Here is a 13,904-nt window from a genome sequence, read left to right as displayed (position 1 = left end):
TGTTGTTTGTTACTTTGTTTTATATTTTGTTATAGCTAAACATGGAGTATCAGTTACTTACTGAACCAGAACCCATCCTTAATCAAATAATTAAATCTAACGTTTAAAATCGAATTTAAGTTTATTCCCGTTTTCAAATATTTTCGAAAAAGGAAGTCGTTTGCTGGCATTTGTATCAGTTACCAAAATCTTAGAGATGAGAGATGAGCCGTTTTAAGTCTGAGTGAAATTGAGAGTATTTGGGATTAGGGTTTTAAATATTATTCAGCCTTTTAAAATTAAATCTCCACCCGCGACCCGCCTCGTCCTGCATTTTTTTTTAAATTTAAAAATTGAACCCGCCCCGCTAATATCCAAATCCACCCCGCCCCATTGTCATCCCTATCCCCGGCCACCCAATCAATATAAGTGAACATGTTCCCCACCTTTTTAGTTCATGAAATTGACACCAAAATTTAAAAAGAACATGTAGGTAACTATTGAGTAAAATGCACAACAGAATTAGTTTTAATCTATACTATATTAAAATCATGAAAACCCTTAACGAAATGTCGTTCGCCTTTTTTACTCTTAAAAAATAAAGTTTGCACTAGACAAAATAGTCATTTTATTATTATCCTAATATTTTAGACTTCTTGCTATTTCTTTTATGTTAAGAAATCCTTTTTTCTCCTTTGGTAGCATAATATTTTACTTAACCAAAAATAGAATTCTAAATAAATGTTGCCTTTATGAACAATTTCAATACAAATATAACTCATATCCATTCGACAAAAATTTAATGTATATTTTTTACTGCCTTATAGTCATAAAGGGATTCATAGAGTTATTATTGAGTCCAAATCAAAATCTAAGATGTAAACTATTACAAGTATTTTTTGTGCAAGTTAAAGTTGGCCTCCGACCAAATCGTCGCTACTTATGCGTTCTTGGTCGGGTTAATAAAGTTCGGATCTTTATTTTATTTATCTTTGTTTGTTTTATATTTTTCGTTCTCCTATGTTATGGTATAAAAGCTGATTTTTGTTTATGTGAAGCTCTTGTATATCTTTCATATAGAACTTTTGTGACTACCAAGTATTGATATGTGGAAACGCCTTGATTATGAAATCAATTTGTTGGTTGATTTTTTATTATTTACAATTTATTAAATTTATTAACGCTTATATGTTCTCCAGATTCTTCGGGGCACTAGAGGGAACATGGCATGAGTATCTTTTAGAGTGAAGATAGCATGAGTACCTTTTTTTCTTTTCTTTCTTGAATGAGTATGAATTATTCTGTGTATTCTTCTATTTTTTATTTTATAATGACTACGAAATTTTTTAATTCTATATATCTTGTTTAATTTATGTATCCTATAACTCAGACCAAAGGTCTGGCCAAAAGATAGGCTCAATTATTAATTTTCCTTCGTAAATTTGCTATATAGACTAAATTGATAAGAAAACAGTAAGTGATCACGAAATTTTTAATGGACTTGAAAATTCTCTAACAAAGAAGTGAAGTTCATATTGATTCATCCATGTTCATCGTGGTAACAGTTTTATTTGGAGCTTGATTATATTTTATTTTAGGCGAAATAGAATGAGTCATATTAAAATTTTTAGTTATGTTTTTCACACCTTGTTACCATTTTTTTAATCTTATATATAACTTATTTTCTTAGATATTTAAAAAAAAATAAACTTGATCTATCCCGCATGTATTTAATCATTAATTTTTAATAATCTGTTCGTTGTGTGCAACACATAGTATCAGAAGATTTTGTAGGTAGGTTGATTAGACTACGGATGCTTTGTGCATATGCAGTAAGAGACTACTGAAATTGAAGAGGACTATAAAACATGGTCAAAGTGTTTGTATTTGTTTGTTCATAGATTATGTGTTGTCGTTGAATGCCTTTATATTTTCCCTGCAAAAGATTCAACCCAAAAAGATCTTTTGAATCAGATTGTATGTAATTATATACTCATTGATTTCGTAATTTTAAAGGTATCGCTGAAGATTTTATCTTAATCTAGAAATCGAATTCTTATTCATGTTTGTTCATTATTGTGGATTGTTTTTTAATGATGAGAGAATAATTTTTTGCTTTTAGAAGATATCTACCCGTGGACCAAGTGTGGTACATTTTAAAAATAGATTTACAAACTTGTAATTTCACTTTTTTAATTTAGAATTTTAAAAGCAATTAAAATTTTGCTTATTACATCTTTCCTTATTCGAACTATGTAGAAATTCTAAAACTTAAAAAATTTAAAATCAATTATAGCTTACATAATTTTTTTCCTTATTTGAATTATTTTATATAAATATAATACATTTCATATTAATTTTCCTAAGGATTCATCTCCACATTGATTTCTTTCCAAGTTTTTGTTTCATGTTTGAAACAAATATGAGTGTAGTTATTACTTTTATTGCTCTTAGCAATTGATATAGAGACCATTATAATAAAAAAGAATGAATTCTTAAAGTGGGATGTCAATCACAAAAATATTTAAAAATATTGATTGACTCTTATTAGGTGCATGGTTTGCGAGTGGTTTAATTATTCTACCTAAATTTAACAACAAATTATAGACTACTTTGGTAAATAGAATAATTTTTAAATTTTCCTAACAATCTGAATTATCACTTCAAAATGATAATAAATAATTGTTCCTTTTGGTTTGATATTCTGTTGGTTGAATCACGACAATACTCTGATCATTAAGTCCATATCAATTTATGAAATAACTACTATATAATTTATAACAAGACACTTTTTTGGGGATAAATCTTCTCTTCTTGATGAATACTAAAAAAACAATATAACAATTTGGTATCATACTATTTAACAGTTTCTCAAAAGAATTGATAATAAAGCGATATTATATGTTATTTCTTCTTATCATTGAAATCTGAATTACTTTTTGTACTTGTATACAATATTTTATTAATAGACGCGGAACACACGTGCAACACACGTACACTAAAGTTAATCATCATCATATCATATTATATTATAAGTGGGAGCATTTTAAGTTAAACTTAATTTACAAAATTACCCATAAAAACTTGACTGACAATTTTGCCCTTAAACAAAAACAATTCCTTCTATTAAATTACATGAATATAAAAGACAATTTCATGTGCATTGAATCGTTAGGTGCATTGAATTGGATGAGTGGGAGAAAATTGTTTCGTGTGCCAGTAATTATTGGGAGGAATTAGAATCTAAAAAAAATAATTTTTTACCCGGGTAAATGAGGGAGGATTAGAATAACACCTTTTCACATTCCAATTTTTATTTGTTTGGTTCTTTGAGTTTCTAAAGGTTATAGTAATAACTATGTCTATCCTTTAATTATACTTCACTATAGTATACTATATAAAAGTAGACACCAAAGTGTCAAATCACTTCATTGCTTTGTCTTTTTTCTTCTAGGCTTCTATTCTCAAGATGAATTTCTTATGGTAATTGTTATGATTCAACAACAACAATAACGATGAAGATCCAGTTAAATCTTATTAGTGAGGTCTGAGGAGGATAGTGTGTATACAGATAAATTTGGATACTTTAGTATGTGAATCTAATTTGGATACTTTAGTATGCAATTCTTTCCTTATTTTTATTGGTTAAATATGCTTCTTTTAGGATGATGGTATACTATATGATGATTTTGACACATATAACACGAGAAGGAATAGAGAAGTCTACGTGTAAGAATCATTTCCTTTCACTCTTTTGTGCTTTCTTTTTGTTATTTATTAGAATTACTCTTTTTTGTTTTGTCTCTCTAAACTCCTTCAAACCTTTAATTTTGATTTTATTATTGTTGAGGCTGGTGTTGGCGGCTATAGTACTACTCTTTGTGTAGTTGAGAAAATAAATCACTCTACTATGATTAAATCTGGTTGGTTACATTGTACCTTATATCTTGGATGATAAATCAATAGAAGATAACATTAAAGCACTTAATTGACATTAGGTCGGAGCATTTTATTTGGCTTGCTTTATAATATGGTCATCTGAAGATTATTATATTGTATTTAGTTCAATAAATCTTTGCATTAGAGATTGATCTGAAGCGAAAAGATAGAAACATAAAATAGGATATGACTAAAATTGATGCATAAACAAAGATCATATTAACACAATGGCAAGAAGAAGATAAAATGGAAGAAGTTCAGGTGAGAACGAGTACTTATATCCAATTAAATTAAGTAGTGAGAAGGTATAATATTATTTCTTATCTTGCAAGTAATTTTCAATTTAAATATGAACTCATTATCTTTAATTTGAAGCCAACATCCGATAAGTCATTTTTGAATATGGATTTGGAGATTTAAAAAAATTAAGCATTATGTGCTGCTCTATGAAATAATTCAATAAATTTAGAGGCTATGGTTATTTCCAACTTACTACAATCTATTATTTGTTATGAAGTAATATTTAATTTTGATTTGCGCAGTAAAAATGATATGATTGCACAAAAATAATTTGCTTCGAGGTTATGAAAAGCATTACTTTAATAATTTTTTTCTATAATCTGTCTATGAGAAAAGTTAATTTTGTTATATTTGAAGTTTATAAATGGCTTCAGATTTTATAATTTTGCAACTAATTTATTTGAGATTTTCACTAAGAAAAGCTCCTATTGTTCTCAACTTCTCATAATTAATATCTTTTGTTGTTTCCATCCCTCATTAGCTCTAAATCAATTATATGTTTCAGATTTAATTTTGTGTAGGGAAGAGTCCTACCTCGTGAATTTTAAAAAAGTATGTTCCATTTTGTCCTTTATGCTAATTAGTAAAAATTACTTCTCAAAAATTAAGAAATAAATGTTGTATGTTTTTTTAGACTCATTATTTTGGCATATAATGTCGCCATGACTTCACCTCCAAATATTAAGATTGAATTACCAAATTGTCCATTAAAAGTAGAGTGACCATTTATCCTTCACCCAAAAAATTCTTATATTAAATGAATAATTTCAGCTATATTTTTTAATTATTAGCCAACCTCTTAGTTGGTGTTGAAAAGAAAAAACTTCTTCGTCAGTATAACAATCTGTAGGATACGAGGAGTTATATTAAGTAAATTAATGCTGGTTAATTCTACTAATAAATATGTGAAAGTGTCAAAGACACCAACTAAGAAAGAACTATATAAAGGTTTCCATTAATTTCCCACAAGTACACTTTTGGGCAGTAGATTTTCTTTGATCTTATATTTTTGTTTTCTTTCTTTTTTCTTTTCCTTTCTTTTCCCTTGAAGAAAGAAGCACGTAGATATGTTGGATTTCAACTCCCATTACTCTCAACTTCACGGATGATGAAAATCGCCGATAACGCTTGATCGCGTCCAACTATGTCTTATAAAAAGGACAAAGCAGTTGTTGTAAATAAAATCCGAGTATTTAGCCCATAGTCGAATCCTCAGAGAATTAACCTACCAATTACTTTTGTTAGACTCACTAAATTCTTCGTAATCAACTTCCCATATATTTTGAATAACAATTGAAGATGTTTTAACTAACTATAACTGAATAAAAGCAAGTAAACTAACAACTAACTATGATTAAGTTGTAAGCAAATAAGAGAAGGATCTAAGGTTATGATTTTCCCTATTGATGGAATCCCTTCCGATTATGTTTCGCATAGAATTGTCTAATCGTCTCTATGGATCATGAGCACTCTTACTACCGTAAATCTCTCCCAAGTAATTGCGACAATTTACTAGATGCACTATCCCGAGTTACGCTAGCTGACTTTTATTACAGCTTACTTTAGATCGGACCCAAGGTTTCGTTATCCTTAATCCCGCCTTTAAACCCTCAGTTATTGATTCCTTATATACTTTAGGAGTAGTGTTGTTCAACAATTACCTAAATATGCACTCTCTTCCGAATAATACATACTAAATAAGCACAGCTAAGTGAGGATCCTATCAATTAACTACAACAAGAACGTAGTTGAACAAATAGAGATTAAACCGGGCAAACTATATTAACATAACACGAAGTTCATCCTTCAACAGGTTCCATCAAAACCTTAGACTAAATATTTAGCTACTCATAATCGTATTCATACTAACAACAGGAAAATTCATCATAAAAGGTAAAATACACAAGGAAGAAAGGAAGAACTCGATGTTGAATTATCATCCTTGCCTCTTGCCTCTCCTTGCCTTCAACTAAGCTGTAAAAACCTTGATAATGTCCCTTTTAGGCGAGCTGGACCTCTTATAGGTTAAGTGAAATTATCCCCGAACTTTCAAGTTTACCCCTGAATTATATGTTCTGAACTGGACTAGCGCGGTCGCGCCAGTGGGCGCGCTAATGCGCATATGGCATAGTATTCTGCCTCGAATTTCTGGGCTAGCGCGGTCGCGCTAATGGCTGCGCTAAGCTGGGTCATTGATGATAGGCTATAATTACGTATTTTAGTCGATTATTACACTCTAATTTACTGCACTTTAGTTGAGTTTGCGCTTTAATCGTTAGTGTTTTGCACTAATTGTGTGTTTTATGCCTTGTAGGTGTGATTCCGAGCTATATAGATGTTATGTAATGAATTTAAGTGGTTTGGAGCTTTGAAGTCTGAGTAATAGCTCAAGGAATTAAGCCTGGATCGCGTTCGGGGATCAACGGATGATAAACCAACAAAACGAAAACTCGAAGAGGCATATTGCGCACTGTCTAGTACAATAGACATAACTTTTTACTCAGAATCCCATTTGGGCTCCACAATATATGGTTGGAAAGCTAACTCAAAGGGCTACAACTTTCATGTTTTATGCTTTTTTAAATTCCAAACGGAACAGGATGAAATACCGCGGTTTGACCGCGACCGTGGCAGAACCGCGGTGAGGGCTGCTCGCAGACAATTGAAGCAGCAGAGGCCATGTTTGACCGCGGTTTGACCGCGACCGCGGTAGAACCGCGGCAAGAGGCGAAAATTTCAGGGACTAAAGTGCAAAACACGGGATTTTAAGCCCTAAACCCTATATTAAACCAAGGAAGTCGGCCAAGAAAGAGATTAGACATATTTTTGACATAGATTTGACCTAAGGAGGCAAAGACACAATAGGAGCAAGGCTTGGGAATTCTTCTACAAGTTTTTCCTTCCTCTTCCTATTTTTCATTGTTGGTTATGACTTTTAGTATCGTAGTTTTACATACTATTATGAATAGCTAATTTGTTATCTAGAGTTTTGATAGAACCTTTTGTAAGGATAAATTCTTGTTATGTTTTTATATAATTGAGCCATAGTTTTTCTCTGTTTGTTCAACTACGTTCTTATTGTAGTTAATTGAAGAGCTCTCAATTAGTTGTGCCTATTTAGTATGCATAACTCGGGAGAGAGTGCATATTTAGGTAATTGTTGAACAACACCACTCCCAGAGTATATGAGGGATCAATAACCGAGGGTTTAAAGGCGGGATTAGGGATAACGAAGCCTTGGGTGCGATCTGAAGTGAGCTGTATCAAAAGCCAGCTAGCGTAGCTCGGGAGAGTGCGTCTAGTAAATTGTCGTGATTACTCGGGAGAGATTTACGGTAATAAGAGTGCTCATGATCGGTAGAGAATACTTAGGCGAAATTATAGAAGACATAGCGGGAAGGATTCCGACAATTGGGGAAATCATAACTCTAGACCTCCTTAATCTTGTCTCTAACTCTTAGTATCTTTAGTTGTTAATTTATTATTTTAATTTGTTAATCAATTAGTTAAACACAAGAATCTAAATATCTATAAGTTAGGAACTGTTCAAGCTTGTCTTCTTGGTGATAGTGAACAGCTGTAGCTAAGCCTTAGTTCTCTGTGGGATTCGACTCCGGACTTGTAAACCGGGTTATATTTGCAACGACCGCATTGTCCTTTTTATAAGGCATAGTTGGGCGTGATCAAATTTTGGCGTCGTTGCCGGGGAACTAACGGTGTACCTGTAGGTGTACATATTGCTAGGTTTCAAGTTTGAACTTTTATTTTTATTTTTTTTGTATTTGATATTTTTTTTTTGTTTTACTTGTTGATTTTAAAAAAACATGGCATAATTGAATTATGAAATTTTTGATGTTGGTAATTCTACTTTTAATCCTCCTTACGAATATTGTGATGAAAACTACCCTTGGAAAAATTATCAAAATATTCGCGAGAGCGAATTATGTGCACCAACTCAATCTTATGTGTGGAATGTGTATGATATGTGTGGTGGTCAGGATGGTAACTTTCATGGTTGTGCTTATATTTCTTATCTTCCCCCAACCCCTTATTATGATGATTCTACGTTTTCTTGTGAGGATAACAGGAACAAAGAACCTAGGGAAGCTGACCTAAAGAAGATCGAAGATATGTTAAAGTGCATTATAGAACAACAAAGTAAAATACAGCTGCAGGTAGAAAGGCAAGATGAAACTATTCGCAACTTAGAGGCTCAAGTGAGTCAACTAGTTGAAGCTTTTAATGCTCAATATGTCAATATTATGGATAGTAGCCGGGAGCAATTTGCATTAGAAGACGGAAATTGAGGTGCCAATGGAGGGATCCAAAGTAGAACCCCAACACTCTAACCATCTAGATTTTGAGGATGCCGATGTCGTAGAGGAGATACTAGAGTCAACCAAGGATATTGAGGATACATATTTAGTTGACTCTATTGTCATTAGTGTTGAGAATGTAGACTGTCCCAATGTTCATGTAGTTGAGCGCATTGGTCCTCACTCCAAGCATTTTTCCACATTGTGTTTAGATGATGATATGAAAATAGAGTCGTCCGTGCCACTTGAGGAGTCAAGGAATGAGGAACAAAGTGCTTACATTCTGGAATTCTTCTTTTCAGAAAGTCGGGATTACACACCTCATCTAAAGGCCAAGAAGTGCAGAATACTATATTATTTTATTGGGCCAGTCAGATTCGTTCCACCGCCCCATGACCATAATCATAAGCTTGAATCAAAACTTGGGGTTCAATTCATAAACTCGAGGTGGAGGCAAAAAGTGATCCGCGTCGTGCCGCGACGTTAAATCAAGCGCTTGTTGGGAGGCAACCTAACTTTATTGCTTTCTTTTATTTATTTTTATTTTTTAATTGTATTATTTTTGTAGTGTCAATTTTTTATTTTCTAAGAGCATGGAAAGTAAAGGTATTGGACGGATGCAACAACAAACCAAATGGTTGAAACTAAGTGTGAGGTACCCGCACAAAGGACCAAACTTGGGAGAAGTCTGAGTACCCCATGAGCTGTTAATGTTTCGGCCTTTGGCCTACCAGGGAGTCTCTTTTACCCTTTTTATTAGTTATGGTGTGCATTGGGGACAATGCACAATTTTAAGTGTGGGGTGAGAAGATTGTCTGGGTGACTTTCTATGCTATTTTAGTTGTATTAGTTTAATTGAACAATTTTTTTTAAATAGAAAAGATTGGACTTTTCCCGATGATGGATCTATTAGACAATTTTCTTGAGGGATTTAAGTCTAAAGAAAAAGTACAAAAAGATTTTCTTTTATTAGGTAGTGTAATAATTATCCCTTGGTTTTTCTTTAAACCACAGTTCTTTTCCAAGGGTTTTATTTGTACCGGGTGTAGTTAGTTTTTTTTTGGGAGTAGGAGCCATTATGTTGTGTTTTGAAGTGAAGCAATATCTCTTGACTTTGTTATGCCTTGAGAATAGTGAGTACTTTGGTTGTGACGCTTAGGCTCAATTTTTGACTCTTGTAGAAGTACCTTAAATTGTATGATCTTAACTTTGTTTAACTGCTTTGACTAGAGTGTCTTGATGATCCAATCTTGAGCGAGTCATGTGCCATGTGTGCGTGAGGTTTGTTGTATTCTGTGCATTGCATTTGATGCCTAGAACTTGCCCCGTGTGTTTGCAAAGCGAAATAGTAGTTTTGTTCAGTCTTGGAAGTGATATAGGCATTTTTTTTGTTGAGCCAGATATCTATATTTTATCCGCCTAATTGTTATGTATCGTAGTTAACCCCTTTGAGCCTGTAATCCTGTTTCTTTAGCAACCACATTACAAGCCTTACCCATTTGTTTGAATTAACCATCTTTTGAACCTTTTCACCTCTCATGAGCACTTGAATTGTTATGAACTTTATAAAAGTTAAAGTGTGGGGTGGTTGGTTTGGCTTTTGAGTGGAACTAATGAAATAAGGAGAAAGATGCACTATTTCTAAAAAAAAAAGTAAGAGCCACTTGAATTGTAAAAGAAAGAAAAGAAAAAAAAGAGTTGTATTGTTGTGAAGAATATTTCTTGTGGCGGTGACTTTTGATGTAATTGTGCTTAAAGAAGTATGGAGTTAATATACATTGATATGAAGGTGGAGTTTTGGTTTGACATAAGTGGGGTTTTAAATATTAAAGTGTATGTATTAAAGTGTTTGGGGAGGTGTAGTCACTCTTATATCTAAATGTATCTTACCCGTCCCTCAGCCTACATTACAACCAAATAAAGTCCTAATTGATCCTAGATTGAATGAGCTCCATTAGTAGAGTAGTACACTACGGGCAAGCTTATGGTGCATCTTTTGTGGCATATGAATGTTATTTCTGAGAGTGAGTGAATTCTTTCTATCTTGAGTTCCTAAGTGTTCTTAAATTTTATTGTGTGGAACTACTCTCTTTTGTTGTGTGAGGGCACTTGATTCATGAAGGAAAGGTAATGTCAGTGACCTCTATGTTAGAGTAAGTAGGTGAATTGTGAATAATGCGTGGTACTTATGAGTCAAATCTTGAGGTGAAGATGTTACGCTTTTGTGCTTAGTCTATTTTAAATACTCTTGGTGTGATGAGTTAGGAGAATTGTTTAAAAAGGTCGTGTCTATAAAAAAAAGTGTAGTTTGATTGCTCGAGGACGAGCAATGGTTTAAGTGTGGGGTGTTGATGATAGGCTATAATTACGTATTTTAGTCGATTATTACACTCTAATTTACTGCACTTTAGTTGAGTTTGCGCTTTAATCGCTAGTGTTTTGCACTAATTGTGTGTTTTATGCCTTGTAGGTGTGATTCCGAGCTATATAGATGTTATGTAATGAATTTAAGTGGTTGGGAGCTTTTAAGTCTGAGTAATAACTCAAGGAATTAAGCCGGGATCGCGTTCGGGGATCAACGGATGATAAAACAACAAAACGAAAACTCGAAGAGGCATATTGCGCACTGTCTAGTACAATAGACATAACTTTTTACTCAGAATCCCATTTGGGCTCCACAATATATGGTTGGAAAGCTAACTCAAAGGGCTACAACTTTCATTTTTATGCTTTTTTAAATTCCAAACGGAACAAGATGAAATACTGCAGTTTTACCGCGACCATGGCAGAACCGCGGTGAGGGCTACTCGCAGACAATTGAAGCAGCAGAGGCCATGTTTGACCGCGACCGCGGTAGAACCGCGGCAGGAGGCGAAAATTTCAGGGACTAAAGTGCAAAACACGGGATTTTAAGCCCCAAACCCTATATTAAACCAAGGAAGTCGGCCAAGAAAGAGATTAGACATATTTTTGACATAGATTTGACCTAAGGAGGCAAAGACACAATAGGAGCAAGGCTTGGGAATTCTTCTACAAGTTTTTCCTTCCTCTTCCTATTTTTCATTGTTGGTTATGACTTTTAGTATCGTAGTTTTACATACTATTATGAATAGCTAATTTGTTATCTAGAGTTTTGATAGAACCTTTTGTAAGGATAAATTCTTGTTATGTTTTTATATAATTGAGCCATAGTTTTTCTCTGTTTGTTCAACTACGTTCTTATTGTAGTTAATTGAAGAGCTCTCAATTAGTTGTGCCTATTTAGTATGCATAACTCGGGAGAGAGTGCATATTTAGGTAATTGTTGAACAACACCACTCCCAGAGTATATGAGGGATCAATAACCGAGGGTTTAAAGGCGGGATTAGGGATAACGAAGCCTTGGGTGCGATCTGAAGTGAGCTGTATCAAAAGCCAGCTAGCGTAGCTCGGGAGAGTGCGTCTAGTAAATTGTCGTGATTACTCGGGAGAGATTTACGGTAATAAGAGTGCTCATGATTGGTAGAGAATACTTAGGCGAAATTATAGAAGACATAGCGGGAAGGATTCCGACAATTGGGAAAATCATAACTCTAGACCTCCTTAATCTTGTCTCTAACTCTTAGTATCTTTAGTTGTTAATTTATTATTTTAATTTGTTAATCAATTAGTTAAACACAAGAATCTAAATATCTATAAGTTAGGAATTGTTCAAGCTTGTCTTCTTGGTGATAGTGAACAGCTGTAGCTAAGCCTTTGTTCTCTGTGGGATTCGACTCCGGACTTGTAAACCGGGTTATATTTGCAACGACCGCATTGTCCTTTTTATAAGACATAGTTGGGCGTGATCAGTCATCATTTCAGCTCTTCTTTTCTCTCTTCTTTCAATGTACTCAGCTCTGAGGGGCTTCCTTTGCCTTAATTTAGCTCCAACCACTGTCCTAAGTTCTCATAAGCGCAACTAGCTCCTGCAAAACATGAAACTCACAATTAGAGCTAATTTATTATCATTTAACTATCCTAGAACAGTGAAGCATAGTCAAGTTGGGGCATAAACAATCGCCAAATTACATGAATCTAGCCTATTATCAACGCTAGCGGAGACTCGTGAGATATGGAAGGCTGGTTTCTTCAAAAGGTTTAATCTTTTAAATGTATTATGATTACAATTTTTTGAGATAAAAAGAAAATATATAGTGTTTGATAGTAATTATTTATGACAAAATAAAGGGTATTATTTGGGTATTTGGAGGTCGTATCAAATGGTTGACCACTTCACTTTTCATGTTACCTATTTGCAAGATTTCGTCTGTTGTCATTTTTATTAAGATTTAGATCTTTAGGTTTTATGAGTTTTATTATGACGGTAAACATTGTAAATTTAAGCATTAGTACTTTTTTACCAGTCGATGGCTGGTTGGTCTTGAAAGAGATAATTATAATTGAAACTGTTGCGAAAATATTACGTATGAAAATTTCAAGCAAGAAGTTTCATAAGTAGGGATAATTGAATGTTCCTTTCTTTTTTTCTTTAGATAGTATACAAACAAATTAAAGACGTAACTATTACTTCCAATCATACACATCACTCAAGAAAGAAAGTTAAAAAATTAAAGATATTAACCGATAAACAATGGTTAACTTTTTGTATGCTATAAATTTGTTTAAACTCAAACACTTTAGAACATTATGCAATTTAGTTGATAATTTTAGGCAAAATATATAGTTTACCCATCAATCTTGCAGCGAAATTCCTTTTACACACCTTCCTTTTACGGGAAACCTTTTACACACTCAACCTTTCAAAAGTGTGTTTAAGACACACTACTTTTATGCTTGACCAATTTTTCAGATAACGTGAAAGTCACGCCCTAATAGGGTCGTTACACGTGTCATTGACTTTAAAAAGGAAAAAGATATTAGAAATTAAAATTAAAATCTATCTTCTTCATCTTTTCATTTTCCATTTTCTATCTTACGCACCATTGTTGCTAACACCATGGTTGTTTGTGAGAAAGTTTCCAATACTACCAAAATTCAACCACACTATCTAGACAACTAGCCGAAAATAATCGAGCAACAAATTGAGTTCAATAACCCAATAATCAACAAGACCCAATTGAATTTTCAAACTTTTTCGATACTCTAACAATGGTGGATTCTAGATTTTTTCACCAAACTTTCAATACTACCGTTAAAGCTTTTAAATCTATCACAAATAAATAGTTTTCACAATATTTGGATAACAAACGAACAAAATTCGCTCAATTTTAGATCTAAAATTGATATGTTCTTTCAAAAATTCTATTTGGGGAAGAAAATGAGGAGGGTAGTGAGGAAGAAAACCAGAGGGAGGGGGAGGGGTTCCCCGGTTTCACGCGCTTTTTTTGT

This window comes from Nicotiana sylvestris, chromosome 2 (genome assembly GCF_000393655.2).
Source record: "Nicotiana sylvestris chromosome 2, ASM39365v2, whole genome shotgun sequence".
Classification (NCBI taxonomy): domain Eukaryota; kingdom Viridiplantae; phylum Streptophyta; class Magnoliopsida; order Solanales; family Solanaceae; genus Nicotiana; species Nicotiana sylvestris.
This window is presented reverse-complemented; position numbering follows the sequence as displayed.